Genomic DNA, 12,085 nt, shown 5'->3' on the forward strand with positions numbered 1-12,085 from the left:
CAAAGTTAGCCTAGGCACCCAATTAACACAATGCAACCTCCAAATCCATTTAGAAAAAAATGTATATGTGCAGGTATTTGTACATTTCTTGTGCATTTCAACAATTTTTTTATTTTAATTTTACATTTTTTTATTTCCATTGTTTACCATCAGCTGATCTCTGTACAGTAGAATCACTTACTGCTAGCGAACAAGCCTACTTATGCAGACCTAGCATACTTCTCTCTCTCTCTTCAGCTCTAATCGAAAACATATTATTTGTACTCTACGAACAATATAAATAGCATTTAAAAGTTAATATTTCTACAGTGAGATTTCTCAGACCAATTCGCCACTGGTGCAACTACAAGTTTAGAGGCTTGCCATGTAATGCTTCTGACGCCCACTGGTTGATGCAGGGAATATTTAAAACCAGCCACTGACCTGGCATATGTTTACTTGTTGTTTTCTCACTTGTGCATGAAGTCTGTCTGCTCTTTTAATCTGAGTAGGGAGTGACTACATGAAAATGACAGCGTTAGTGCGAACATGCTGGGTTTCTGAGAGTGCTAAAGAGACAGCTCCCATTTGGATAATTGAGATTACAATTCAACTAATTTTTTTAACAAGTTTGGACTCACCACCTTCTCTCTTGTACAAGTCTGTTAACCACTTCATTTTTACACACATTATCTATACTAATAAAAGGCAAAGCCCTCACTCACTCACTCACTGACTCATCACTAATTCTCCAACTTCCCGTGTAGGTAGAAGGCTGAAATTTGGCAGGCTCATTCCTTACAGCTTACTTACAAAAGTTGGGCAGGTTTCATTTCGAAATTCTACGCCTAATGGTCATAACTGGAAGGTATTTTTCTCCATTAATTGTAATGGAGTTGAGCTGGAATGACGTGGGGGGGCAGAGTTTTGTGTGACATCATCACGCCTCCCGTAATCCGTGAACTGATTGTCAGCGCAGTGCGTAGAAAACCAGGAAGACCTCCAAAAAGCGCTTAAGAAAACATGCATTATATAATTGAGAAGGCAGCGAAAAACAATAAGAAGCGAGCGAGTGACATATACTACCATATTCATGAGTGTTGCTGCCTCGGAAAGAAAGAAAGGTGTAAACCTAAACTTTAAATTAAGTTCATAGACAGGCTACCGCTGGCGTTTCACATGCCCACAGGTAATCACGGGATACAAGTTTAATGAGAGGGCTTGGGATATAAACGAGAGTTTTGATCACTTTGTAACTAGGTTGAAATTGTAGGTGAAGGGGTGTGCTTATGCAAATTCTGAGAGACTGTGTTTGTGGGGGATTGACAGTTAAAGCGGGGGAGTCACGTCATCATCTCCCCTCCCATTCATCTAATTTCGGTCTGAGCTGAGCTCAGCGGCTAATGCCGTCTTCGAAGCAACCGTCAGACTGCCACCAAATACTCACAGAAAAATCCACAAGTTAATACACACGCTATCTCTAGAGTTTCTCCACACTGAATCCTCCAGGCACTACTTACAAAAGGTCACATTGACAATCGTGTTACGTTATTTTTAAAATCTTTCCTTTTCTTAGCACAAGCACAGCTGAGAAGCTTGATGCATGTGCTCCATATAGCGTTAAAAATAATGCATTTAATCACACTTTGCATTACAAGCAAAGGGAGCTTTTGTCAATGCATGATTTCCTGGTACACGATTACATTGATCAAGCGCATCCCGATTCATTTTACCCTCGCACCACCTTAGTTTGAGAAGAAGTCTGAAAAATATGAGGTTAACACAGAAAAACATCACCAATTCAAGCTTTATGAATAATCGATTAAGCCATCAATAATTGTTTTGGTAAAGCCATCCTCCTTCCATTTTATAATTTTCCGCCAATAGCCATGATTAAATGAGCGGTAAATAAAGTAAGAGCAAAGCGAGGGTGACTTATTTAGGCAGGCATATATATGACAGCAACACTCATGACAATGTCAATCATGTTACGTTATTATTAAAATGTTTCCTTTTCTTTTCATTACTTCTTTAACACACTACTTCTCCGCTGCGGTAGCGGGTATTTTGCTATATATATAATATATGAATGACCTCCAAAAGGCTGAGACTTTTGATATCATGAGCGTGTCTGCAAAACTGTGGTCTCCTGCCCAGCAAAAGTCGAGCAGCCAGCGCGTGCATAGCTGTGCCGGCCTTTGAGGCGCTGACTGCGCTTCTGCCTTAAGTCAAAGTGAGCACTTTTAATTTTTCATCCTCCCCTGCGCTATAGCCCAGACAAGTGCAAACACGGGACCCCTTTTCTACACCACGGAAAAATAATATTAAGGCGATTCACACTTTCTTTTTTACGTATACGATTATGAGGTCATCACCTCGGATTATGAAGACACGCACACGAGTGGAGGACTGACAGTGCCATCACAGCTGATTAATGGCGGGGCGTCTCACCAGTCTACACAAGACCCACGACTGTCCCCAAAAGGCGATCATAGCGTCAGCGAACACATCTCTCTATACTATATAAAAGAAAAGGCAACTTTCCTTTCTTTACACCTTTTATCCCAAACCAAAGCCTTTCTCTCTTAACACTGCAGAGGACACAAAACTAATTTTCTTTAAATGCGGTAAGGCACATTACCAGAGGCACAAATTTGAGCGTTCACATAGAAAATGTAATTTCTATACCACAGCCGTCGTGTAGCGCCTTTCAAAAGGGATCTACTACCGAGAGATGATCCATATATATTTTAGCTGCTGTTAGTTACTTACCTGTTGTGTTACACAGTCTTTAAAATGTAGTTTACCCGCAACCACTCCAGTAGTGCTCAATGTACCTGTACTTCTTAAAACGTTAATGTTTTACTGTTTAATAACTTATAGACTATATTTTATTATTTTTCCCTTGCACTCAGTGACCAAAGCTATACACACACATATAGACACATACAAACATACACACAAGTATATATATGTGTATATATATATATGTATGTGTATATATACATATATATATATATATATATATATATATATATATATATATATATATATATATATATATATATACACACACACACATATATATAATTTCATAACTTCTTAAACACATGACATATATAGCCTTGGTATTTTATATACATATATACATATATATATACATATATATATATATATATATATATACATCAGCGACACTCATAACAGTGACAAAACAATTACATTGACAATCATGTTACGTTATTTTCAAAATGTTTCCTTTTCTTTCTCTTTCCTTCTTTAACACACTACTTCTCCGCTGCCAAGTGTAGTATATATATATATATATATATATATAGATAGAGAAATATATATATATATATATATATATATATATATATATATAGATAGATATGAGAACAACATATATATATATATATATATATATATAGATACTGTAGATATATATATAGATATAGATACTGTAGATATATATATATATATATATATATATATATATATATGAGAACAACACTCATATCAATGACAAAACAATTACATTAACAATCATGTTACGTTATTTTTAAAATTTTTCCTTTTCTTTTTCGTACCTTCTTTAATACACTACTTCTCCGCTGCGAAGCGCGGGTATTCTGCTAGTTTGTATTAATTCCATGTGCATTTCAGCAACAAACAACCAGGTTCTATTTTTTGTTTTCAGTCAGCTGATCTTGGTACACTCACTTACACTCACCTAAAGGATTATTAGGAACACCATACTAATACAGTGTTTGACCCCCTTTCGCCTTCAGAACTGCCTTAATTCTATGTGGCATTGATTCAACAAGGTGCTGAAAGCATTCTTTAGAAATGTTGGCCCATATTGAGAGGATAGCATCTTGCAGTTGATGGAGATTTGTGGGATGCACATCCAGGGCAAGAAGCTCCCATTCCACCACATCCCAAAGATGCGCTATTGGGTTGAGATCTGGTGACTGTGGGGGCCATTTTAGTACAGTGAACTCATTGTCATGTTCAAGAAACCAATCTGAAATGATTCAAGCTTTGTGACATGGTGCATTATCCTGCTGGAAGTAGCCATCAGAGGATGGGTACATGGTGGTCATAAGGGATGGACATGGTCAGAAACAATGCTCAGGTAGCCTGTGGCATTTAAACGATGCCCAATTGGCACTAAGGGGCCTAAAGTGTGCCAAGAAAACATCTCCCACACCATCACACCACCACCACCACCACCAGCCTGCACAGTGGTAACAAGGCATGATGGATCCATGTTCTCATTCTGTTTACGCCAAATTCTGACTCTACCATTTGAATGTCTCAACAGAAATCGAGACTCATCAGACCAGGCAACATTTTTTCAGTCTTTTTCCTATTTGTAGTAGAGATGAGTGGTACCCGGTGGGGTCTTCTGCTGTTGTAGCCCATCCGCCTCAAGGTTGTGCATGTTGTGGCTTCACAAATGTTTTGCTGCATACCTCGGTTGTAACGAGTGGTTATTTCAGTCAAAGTTGCTCTTCTATCAGCTTGAATCAGTCGGCCCATTCTCCTCTGACCTCTAGCATCAACAAGGCATTTTCGCCCACAGGACTGCCGCAAACTGGATGTTTTTCCCTTTTCACACCATTCTTTGTAAACCCTAGAAATGGATGTGCGTGAAAATCCCAGTAACTGAGCAGATTGTGAAATACTCAGACCGGCCCGTCTGGCACCAACAACCATGCCACGATCTAAATTGCTTAAATCACCTTTCTTTCCCATTCTGACATTCAGTTTGGAGTTCAGGAGATTGTCTTTACCAGGACCACACCCCTAAATGCATTGAAGCAACTGCCATGTGATTGGTTGATTAGATAATTGCATTAATGAGAAATTGAACAGGTGTTCCTAATAATCCTTTAGGTGAGTGTATGGCTAGTAGCACAAATATGATACATGGTTCATGATCCAAGATCTTGTCCTTGTTCCTTAGAATCGTGCGGATGATCGAATGGTTCATGGTACATACGAATGAGTGACGTTGATCTTCTTTTTGCCTGTCTTTATTCAGTCAATCTTTTTCACTTTTGTTTCCATCATTATCGCCTGCTGCTCCTTAGCAGTACATCACTGCTGCTTTTAAACTTAATTCTGGACATCATGGGCTTGAAATAAAGTAAGTTGACTCAACATAAACAGAGATACAGCCAAAATCACAACCACTTGAAGAGAATGCATGAACGTGACAGAGAATGTAAGCAATAATAGTGTGAGTTTTGCATTAGCAGCAGACACGAAAACTACCTTACATTCAGCATCAAAATCTGAAGTTACTGTACAATTTTTAATTCTTCACTTATTTAAATAATTATTAATTGTTTAGGACATGCATGTTTCCATCTTTAAAGTTTATAACTTGAGGGTTTGTATGTAGGTGACTTACTGTACTCACAATCTACTATATTTCATCCTTTTTATATATACAGTGCCATGCATTAAAGTTTGTGACGAAAGACACATTTTTCCTTTATTTACCACACTGCTGCAAGTTTCAAATTACAAATCAAACAATTCAGATGTGCTTAAAATGCACATTGCAGACTTAATAATTTAAGGGTATTTGTATTTATACATCTTGGTCACACCACATAGAAATGACAATTTTTATACACTTTTTCCTCTGTTTCAGGAAACAATAATGTTTGGGACAACTGGCACCACAGGTGTTTGTGATTGCTCAGGTGTGTTTCATTGATTCATTAGTGCAGGCGTGAGATACCTATGCTTGCTTCTAACTACAGACTATATTTGGAGTCTGTAGTTGCCATTGTTCAACAGGAGCACAAAAGCTGTTTTAATGAAAGTTAAAAATGTCATTATGATGAAGAATAACAAGAATAAAACCATCAAAGACATCTGTAAAAGCCTTAGGATTGCCTGAATAAACTGTCTGGAATATAATTAGAAAGAAAGAATGCACTGGTGAGCTCAGAGGTAGCAAAGGGACTGATAGGCCAAGGAAGACCTCCACTACTGATGAAAGAATCCTTACTATGGTAAAGAAAAAGCCCTAAATGCCTGTTCCGAAAGATCAGAGAAAGTCTTCAGAAGGCAGATGTGTATGTGTCAGAGAATACTATCCACAGAAGATTTCATGAACAGAAATACGGAGAACATACTGCAAGATGCAAAACTGCAAAAACTGGATGGCCAGATTATATAGTGGGGGAAATAAGTATTTGTTCCCCTGCTGAATGTGTAAGTCTGAGACTTACAAAGAAATGAACAATCTCTAATTTTTACGGTACTTTCATTCTAATGAATATCAACCAAAAATCCAGAAAAAAAAAAAACATTACATAAAAGTTATACATCGATTTGTAATTCATTGAGAGAAATAAGTATTTGATCTCCTACAACCCAGCCAGAATTCTGGCTCCCACATACTGGATGTGGGACCATCTGGCAAACATATTACAATCAATCAATTGATCAATTACAGATATTCCTTATCTCAACTTATGTGTATAAAGCACACCTGACCAGAGAATCAATTTCTTCCAATCCAACCTCTCCACCAGCATGGGAGAGACGAAAGAGTTGTCAGTGGATGTCAGGGAGCAGACTGTAGACCTGCACAAGGCTGGAATGGGCTAAAAAATCATTAGCAAAAAGCTTGGTGAGAAGGTGACAACTGTTGGTGCGATTATTCAAAATAGAAGAAATATAAAATGATCACCAAGAGCTCAATGCCAGATCTTGCCTCATTGGGTGAGGATGATCATGAGAAAGGTGAGGGATCAGCTCAAAACTACACAGGATGAGTTTGTTAAGGATCTGACTGCAGTCTGGACCACAGTCACCAAGAACACCATTGGTAACACACTACTCTGTAATGGACTAAAATCTTCCAGCACCTGCAAGGTTTCCCTGCTCAAGAAGGTACATGTACAGGCCTGGATATTCACTATCAAACTTAAGCTAAAGTTACTTCAGTACACATGTACTTTGTGAGCATGCCCGTATCTATCAAACAGAGGAAGCTTTGCAGTCTACTTGTGACTTAACGCTGTAGGACGATAAGTAAATACATCAAGGTACATAACATTTGATCTGGCTTTTATATAAGTAACATATAAATATTTTTATATAAAGACATTCACAAAACATAATTACAAACATGACTTTGCAAGATACCTTGGGAAGCTCTGTAAGCCCTGCTTTTTCTTTGAAGGACACGTGTGGAGCAGACTGACTGGCAGGATGGTGCCCGACCTGTTGCTGCACCCAAACGGTGCCATCTTTCATCTGCCTGGTGCAGCTGTGTTGTTCTTATATAGGAGTGGATGTTTCCTGTGGGGAGGGCTTCTGTTTTCTTTCTACAATGTAGAACCCTCATCATCATCTGAGTTCACCTCTGTTATAGCACTTCTTTATTTGAAAACAGCAGTGTCAGATCGGGGCATTCGTGAACGTGACAGAGAATAAAACTGAATAAAAAAATTTAAAAAAATGCTAACCTTTACAAGCACCATAAATTTACACCAGCTGTTACAGACTGAAATCAAATGCATGTTTTTATTGTACAATATTAACTAATAAGAGCAGCTCCTACTCAAAACTGTAACTCTGGAGGGTGCCCAGATTCGATCCCGGGACCTCTTGTGTGACGCAGTGATAGAACTGCTGAGTCATAATCAAGAGGTTGTATCCGCATTGTATCCTACCCCAATTACTTTTTCTTCAGTTATATTCTTGAATAAAAGCGCACTTGTTTTGCTATACGTGTACCTTTTGTGAAAGTGTTTATTTGATATTTGGACTTCAGTCTTCACACATTATACACTCCATGTCAAAATTTTGTTAGTACTATAACATGAAAAAAAGTTTCTATTTTAGGTATTTGTTCAACAATTCTTGCGTATTTCGTACTTCCTGTCATACTACACTTACCCAGATCATTGTAGACACAGAACACATATGAAATGAATGTGTTCCAAACAATGTGTGGCAGGCGGCCGGGAGTGCAACTGGAAACAGGTGATCAAGCACCTGGAGCACTTCCAGGTGGGCCATAAAAGAAGCCAGCAACCACCACTCAGTGGCGGGAGGAAAAGGACAAAGCTTGCGGAGGAGTGGTGGTAGGAGAAAGGAGTGTGTTTGGATTACTTAGTGAACTGTGCTTGGGAATGTGTTGTGGATGTGGGGATTAGGGGGAAGACGTGCCCTCCAGCTGAAGAGAAATAAAAGTTTGTTAATTTTTATACATGCCTCCGTGTGAATCTATATCGGCTCGGGTGCAATACAGCTCCTTTCTTACAAACGGTATATTATTTACCCTATGCAACTCAAGGATCTCGCATGCAGATAAAGACAACTTGAGCTGTGTGAACTTTTTGCCCGACATGAGTTCTGCAAGTGGGGGGAATGGAATAGCAGGCTGCTTGCTGCTTGGGCTGATCAACAGATTTACAAAACAAAAGACGGTGATGGAGAGATGTGGAGCGATTTAAGGTGAGCCAGGATTACAAGTTTTTTCATAGGCTTCAGGGATTCTAGTATTAATGCTAGATAAATAAAAAATAAAACAAATGAGGTGAAGATGTATGAGAGTGGAGCATAATTATGGTAGTCTAGCAATAAAAGAAACAAGGCTAAATAAATAAGATGGGGATAAGTATAACACAGAGGGTTACATATTTTTTAGGAAGGCCAGACAGAACCAATAAGGAGGTGGGATTGCTGTTTATGTCAAACAGGATTTAAATGCAAATCCTTTTCAATTAGACGATGAGCCCTACCTTAGTGAGGACATCTGGCTTTGTCTGTAAAGCACTAGGGAAAGAGGCCTTATTTTAAGAGTATGTTATAGACCGCCCAGTGCAGACAATAATTTCAAAGCACATCTTTTTAGTAAAATTAAAAAAGCGAGCTTGCAGGGGAATACTATAGTAATGGTGGACTTTAACTACCTGAATATTAACTGAAATAACCTTGTAAATGGTGGAGTACAAGAGCAGGAGTTTAAAGATGTAATCAATGACTGATTTTTTAGCACAGAAAGCCTGTGTAGATTTAGTATTTTGAAACAATCAGGGTAAGATTGAGGGCGAAGACGTGATTGAACTACCAAGGACAAGTGAACCATAATATAATACAATTCTCAGTGTTTTAGAAGAGTGCACATGCAAATAATAATACTGTTTAACTTTGATAGGGCACATTTTGACCAGATGTGAAAAAGTCTAACGAGGATAGACTGGGATATGCATTTAAGAGTAAGGACAGACGATAAACAGTGGAACGTGTTTAAAAATGTTTACATATAATGCAAGACAGCTACATACCTAAATATAGAATTAGTAGGAAATAAAAAAATCTGTACTGAGTTAGAGTTGAAAAAAGTTGCAAAGGAAGAAACATGAGGGCAACCATTAAAAAGGATATTAGTGAGGATAAATGGCAGAGAAGAATATAGCAGTTAAAGTCAAAGTTCGGTATTTTAGTAGTAAAAGAGCAGTCAAAGAGGAGATGTGAAGTGCATCAAGAATAGTAAAGGGTAATTAAAATATACAGACAGTGAAATAGCAGAGGCTCTAAACTGGCATTTTTTCCGAGGTCTTTATATGTGAGGAAGTACATAATCTTCTAGTGGTATAAGTGACTACTAAGGAAGTTTTAAGTGATTTGTAAATTATAGATGGAGAAGTGCTGCTTAGATTAAATAGGCTGAAATCAAACAAATCAACAGGACCAGAAAATATTTACCGTTGAGTTTTTAAGGTTAGCAAGTACATTTATAATCCCTTAATGCATATTTTAGGAAGTCAATGTGCACTGGGGTAATTCCAAAGTACTGGAAAATGGCAAATATTACCCCGTTATATAAAAAGGGTGACAGGATAGATCCAAACTACTATAGGTTAGTAAGGTTAATGTGCGTCATAGGCAAATTAATGGAAGAAATTATTAAGGGAAAGACTGAGTAACATATTGCAAGAACAGGAGTTTTACTGAACAGCTGGCATGGGTTCAGAAGAGGGAGGTCATTTTCTACAAATATTCTGGCATTCGATAAAAAAAGCAACAAAAGGATATGATATTGTCTTGATTTTCAGAAGACATTTGCAAAGGTGCCACATGAGAGGTTGGGCATCAAACTAAAAGAAGTGGGAGTTCAAGGGTGATGTTTTTAGATGGGTGCTGAATTGGTTCAGACACAGGAAGCAGAGGGTTATGATGTGAAGAGCCCTATCAGAATTGGCTAACTTTAAGAGTGGTGTTCCACATGGGTTAGTGCTAGGTCCGCTTCTATTTTATAATGCTTATTACAATAGTGATAATAATTTAAATAGTAAGGTGGAAAATTTTAATACTAAAGTGAGAGCTACCGTTGATATAATCACTCCTGAAAAGACAGTTAAAAGATCTTCCAGCACTGTTACACCATGGAAGACCCAAAGAGTGTCTGATTTAAAGAAAGCATGCTGGAGAGCTGAGCGTAAATGGAGAAACACTAAACTGATTATCCACTATGAGATACTGAAGGCTAAAATAACAGAATACAACAACATTGTCTCTTGAAAGGCAGTGCTATTTCTCTAAAATTATAAACAACAATGCTAATAATCCGAGAGTTTTATTCTCTACTATTGATCGTTTGCTAAACCTAGGTCACTCAATGATGCCTCTGAAAAACGTCCAGTGAAACTTGAGGCTTTTGCTGTATTTTTAATCAAAAACTTAATGATATTAGAAATAATATACTGTAGTATACCCCCCCCCATTACTGATCTTCTTAAACCTCAGTACTCCATTTTAAGCGAATTAAATTCTTTCACCAGGAACAATTTACCCGATTTACATAAAATAATTTCTCAACTGAGATGCTCCACCTGTGTCCTTGACCCAATAACAACAAGTTTTTTCAAAGAAGTATCTGATGTGCTAACTGACAGTTTTCTTGACATAGTAAATTCAATATATAGATATGGGGGTCTTCCCAGACTGTCTTAAGACCGCTGCTGTTAAACACCTGCTCAAAAAAAAAAAATCTTGACACCTCTGCTTTTGAAAAATTTAGACCTGTTTCTAATCTGCCTTTCTTAAGTAAAATCCTAGTAAAGGCAGACATTATGCATCTAAATGATCACTTTAATAAACATGCTGTTCTTGACAAGTTTCAGTCAGGTTTTAAAACAAATCACAGTACAGAAACTGCACTCAAAGTAGTAAATGACTTGCAGGTAAATACAGAAAGAAGCTGTTTATCTGTTCTCATCCTCTTAGATCTGAATGCTGCATTTGATATAATTGATCACAATATTCTTATATTGTCAGTGGGTGGGCCTCTTTGGCAGTGTTTTAAATTGGTTTGAGTCTCATTTGACAGGTAGAAAATTCTTTAGTTAGTTGTGGCAATTACACATCAAAGACACATTATATTATACAAACCGGATTCCAAAAAAGTTGGGACACTATACAAAGCGTAAATAAAAACTGAATGCAATGATGTGGAGGTGCCAACTTCTAATATTTTATTCAGAATAGAACATAAATCACGGAACAAAAGTTTAAACTGAGAAAATTTATCATTTTAAGGGAAAAATATGTTGATTCAGAATTTCACGGTGAGCTTGTGGATCTTGCTTAGAAATGGCTACTTCTTTGCACTGTAGAGTTTCAGCTGGCAACGGCGGATGGCACAGTGGATTGTGTTCACTGACAATGGTTTCTGGAAGCACTCCTGAGCCCATTCTGTGATTTCCTTTACAGTAGCATTCCTGTTTGTGGTGCAGTGTCGTTTAAGGGCCCGGAGATCACGGCATCCAGTATGGTTTTACGGCCTTGACCTTTACGCACAGAGATTGTTCCAGATTCTCTGAATCTTCGGATGATGTTATGCACAGTTGATGATGATAGATGCAAAGTCTTTGCAATTTTTCGCTGGGTAACACCTTTCTGATATTGCTCCATCTTTCTGCGCAACATTGTGGGAATTGGTGATCCTCTACCCATCTTGGCTTCTGAGAGACACTGCCACTCTGAGAAGCTCTTTTTATACCCAATCATGTTGCCAATTGACCTAACTAGTGTTAATTGGTCTTCCAGCTCTTCGTTATGCTCA

General features: G+C 37.9%; 1 protein-coding gene across 3 annotated transcripts in view; it reads right to left on the bottom strand.

The window, feature by feature from the left end:
* The window catches only part of LOC120515778 (V-type proton ATPase subunit C 1-A), a 349,765-nt gene that overhangs the window by 125,234 nt on the left and 212,446 nt on the right, over positions 1–12,085 (bottom strand). The gene's annotated exons all lie outside the window — the stretch shown is intronic.

The sequence above is a fragment of the Polypterus senegalus genome, chromosome 15 (genome assembly GCF_016835505.1).
Source record: "Polypterus senegalus isolate Bchr_013 chromosome 15, ASM1683550v1, whole genome shotgun sequence".
In the NCBI taxonomy this organism is placed as follows: Eukaryota; Metazoa; Chordata; class Cladistia; order Polypteriformes; family Polypteridae; genus Polypterus; species Polypterus senegalus.